This window comes from Piliocolobus tephrosceles, chromosome 14 (assembly GCF_002776525.5).
Source record: "Piliocolobus tephrosceles isolate RC106 chromosome 14, ASM277652v3, whole genome shotgun sequence".
In the NCBI taxonomy this organism is placed as follows: domain Eukaryota; kingdom Metazoa; phylum Chordata; class Mammalia; order Primates; family Cercopithecidae; genus Piliocolobus; species Piliocolobus tephrosceles.
Genome location: NC_045447.1, coordinates 101,949,813 through 101,953,049, shown reverse-complemented (window position 1 = coordinate 101,953,049; position 3,237 = coordinate 101,949,813). Strand labels below are relative to the sequence as shown.

The window sequence follows — 3,237 nt, the reverse complement described above, 5'->3', positions numbered from 1 at the left end:
CACTTTTTAATGGGATTCTTTACAGGTATTTTTGTAGAGTTGTTTGAATTTCTTGTAAATTCTGGATATTAGTCCACTGTCAGATGTATTCAAACTCATTTTAAAATATATATTCTGCATGGCAAAATAAAATAAAACAACATAACCCCAAACACACACATCTGCTGACTTTCATAAGTCAGTCAATACTAGGGAATTGGCTGAAGCAGCACAGAAGATACATACACATATGCGTTTGGCATCCAGATAGACAACCTGGGTCCAGGCATTAATAGAGAGCTCTAGAAACTGCAGTCTACTGCAGAGCACGTGCCACACCCAGATAATCTTTTTAAAAAATCTATAATTAGCTTTATTAACAGTGTAACATTTTCACAAATTCTTAAATTTTATGTTTTAATTTTCATAATATTACAGTTTAAAACATACAGCTTAAAAACAAGCATATTCAAATCAACAAATATTCAAGCCTATATGAAAGAAGAATGAAATAAGATTACCTTTTTATATAATCAGCTGAATTCTTTTTATGGGCAAAAAGTTAATATTGGTTTTTTTTTTTTTTTTTGAGATGGAGTCTCGCTCTGTTGCCCAGGCTGGAGTGCAGTGGCGCAATCTCAGCTCACTGCAAGCTCTGCCTCCCGGGTTTACGCCATTCTCCTGCCTCAGCCTCCCGAGTAGCTGAGACTACAGGCGCCCGCCATCTCGCCCAGCTAGTTTTTTTTTTGTATTTTTTAGTAGAGACGGGGTTTCACTGTGTAGGCCAGGATGGTCTTGATCTCCTGACCTCGTGATCCACCCGTCTCGGCCTCCCAAAGTGCTGGGATTACAGGCTTGAGCCACCGCGCCCGGCCTATATTGGTATTTAAAAACCTAAATGTCCAATGTTTCTGCTGGCCATCCAATCCAACCATATGTACATTACTTAGGCCACAGGATTGCCCATTAGTCTTTCTTGTCAGAGAGCAATTAGCCTCTGAATCATTTTCGCTCAGCACCAGCTTTCTCTATAAATAAATTTGGATAGGCCAGGGAATTGTCATCTTGGTACTTGATAGAAGTAGGGATGCTGCTCAGTTGTATTTCGTTTTTCAGTACTGGGTGGATCAACACCTGCTAATGCTGGTCCTGATGTTGAAGTTGCATATTTTGCCTCACTAGGTTCCACTAACTTTTTGACTTCTTAATTGATCTGAATGTCTGCTGAACAAAGGAATCACTTTCAACAGCTTCCATTTCTTTTGCTTTTTTCACTTGTTCTACCAGGGTGGCTTGATCTTCCTTCTTTCTTCTCTTTGCTTCTTCCTCATTTCTTTCTTTGGCTTTCAATGCATCATCAGCTTTTGCAGCAGATTCAAGAACCAGCTGTAGTCTGGCTTTGGCCTGTTCAGCTGGTGGCACATGTTTTAATCCAGCTTTGATGTTTCCAGATTCCCAATGTTTAATGTTATATAATCCTTGTCCTTCCCTTATCTTTCCCCTTTTCTCTTTATCTCTGCCTTTACGTTGTTCTTTATCCCGAGAACAACTATGCATTCTTCTGTGGCTGGACCTTTCACTGCTCTGACTGTGAGAACGTGGACAAGGGCTTCACCTAGATCTTCTTACTCTGCTTTTTGACCTAGACCTCTTAATTCCATAGGATTTCCCTCCACCCCTTGAACGACTTAGAGTTAGTTTCCTTCTAGAGCCATGAGATCCACTCCTTGATTGATGCCTGCGTCTTCTGTCATAAGAATGTGAATGAGGCTGAAGATCTCTGGACCAAGATTTTGACTTTGATCTTGATTTCCTTCCTTCTTTCTTTCAGCTGTATATTCTACTATCTGAAGAACTCCTCGTTGAGGACCGTCTACAGTGCTTTTTTTTTTTTTTTTTTTTTTTCCTCTATCTCTCTCTCGGTTCTGCTTTCTTCTACAGTATTTGATGACCAGCGTCCCATTTCTATAAGCTGGGTCCAGACCTTTGGGCTCACACCTTCCTTTGACACGCAAGCGCCGCAGACCCTGAGAGGTTTCTTCAGATCAGGGTGCCGCTGGCATCCACTAAACTTGCTTCAGTTTAAGCTCAGCACCTTCCTGAGAATCATTTCATTTTATCTTTCATTTTGTAGTGAGAAGAGGCTTCAGCATGAATAGGGACATGCAAGGTGTATAAAATAGAATGGAGTTGTGAATTAGGTAATATGAGGGAGAAAATTATAAAAAATATAAAGCATTTTAAAGACAAATGCATGTTGCACAAAACCAGGAGATGACTTCATTTTAAGAGGTACCTGCTGGTCTTAGAAGCTTTAAGTGGTTTATAACCTAGTCAACAATAAGTGGCAGATCAATTGAAAATATGTTTGCATAAAGTTCTTAGTTCAGAGGCAAAGCTAGGATGCTACGCACAGCAACACTGGAAGGGAAAGAGCTTTTGAAATCCAAGTCTGGGCATTTGCTCTAATCAGAGGTCAACATCTTCTCTGCCCTCCTAACCCACTCCCCTGCCAGGTGTCCTATCTCCCAGACCACACATTAGCAGATATAATACCTGTCATTCTGGCTTCTCATAATTCTCTTTCCAGAAAAATCCTCACATGATTTTATCTACAAGATGGAGAGAAAAGGAGAGAGCATCACATGTCTTATATTAATCACAAAAACTAGATGGGTTTTATTTCAGGTGCTAATTCTTTTGAGAACACAAGGGAACCTTTGATCTTAATCTATTTGATGTGGTTTTAAGTAAAGGAGCATCTTATGTTTACTTTGAAAGTGTTTTTTACTTCAGGCTTGATCAAACATTACATTTTGTTCCAGAGAAAAACTCATTTGGAACGCAGCATATAGTATAGAATTAGACATCCCTAGGCTTGAAGCCCATCTCAGCCATGAACTACCTTCATGACCTTCAGCTAGTTACTTTTCCTCATTCAGCTTCAGTTTCTTCATTTATAAAGCAAGTGCCTCAACATCCCTGTTTGATTTTCTTAATCTTGTCTACACGTCTACAAGTAGCCCTTTTATTACTGATTTTTAACTAGTGCTGGCCATTGGAATGACCTGAGAAGCCCACGTCTCACTCTCAGATGGGGGGCATTTTGGTTCTAATGGCAGTCATGGTTGAGAGTCCACTGCGTTAAAGTCTCTTCATTTGAAGCATCTGATGTGAATTCTATTTTCTGCTTAAACCCAGACATAGAGGTTAAGTTTTAAAATTACATCTTACAGTCATTCCCACTACATACTCATT

General features: G+C 39.7%; 1 pseudogene; it reads right to left on the bottom strand.

Moving 5' to 3' along the window:
• Positions 1-925: 925 nt before the first annotated feature.
• LOC111533622 lies at positions 926-1,942 on the bottom strand (annotated as a pseudogene).
• Between the last annotated feature and the right edge of the window lie 1,295 nt (positions 1,943-3,237).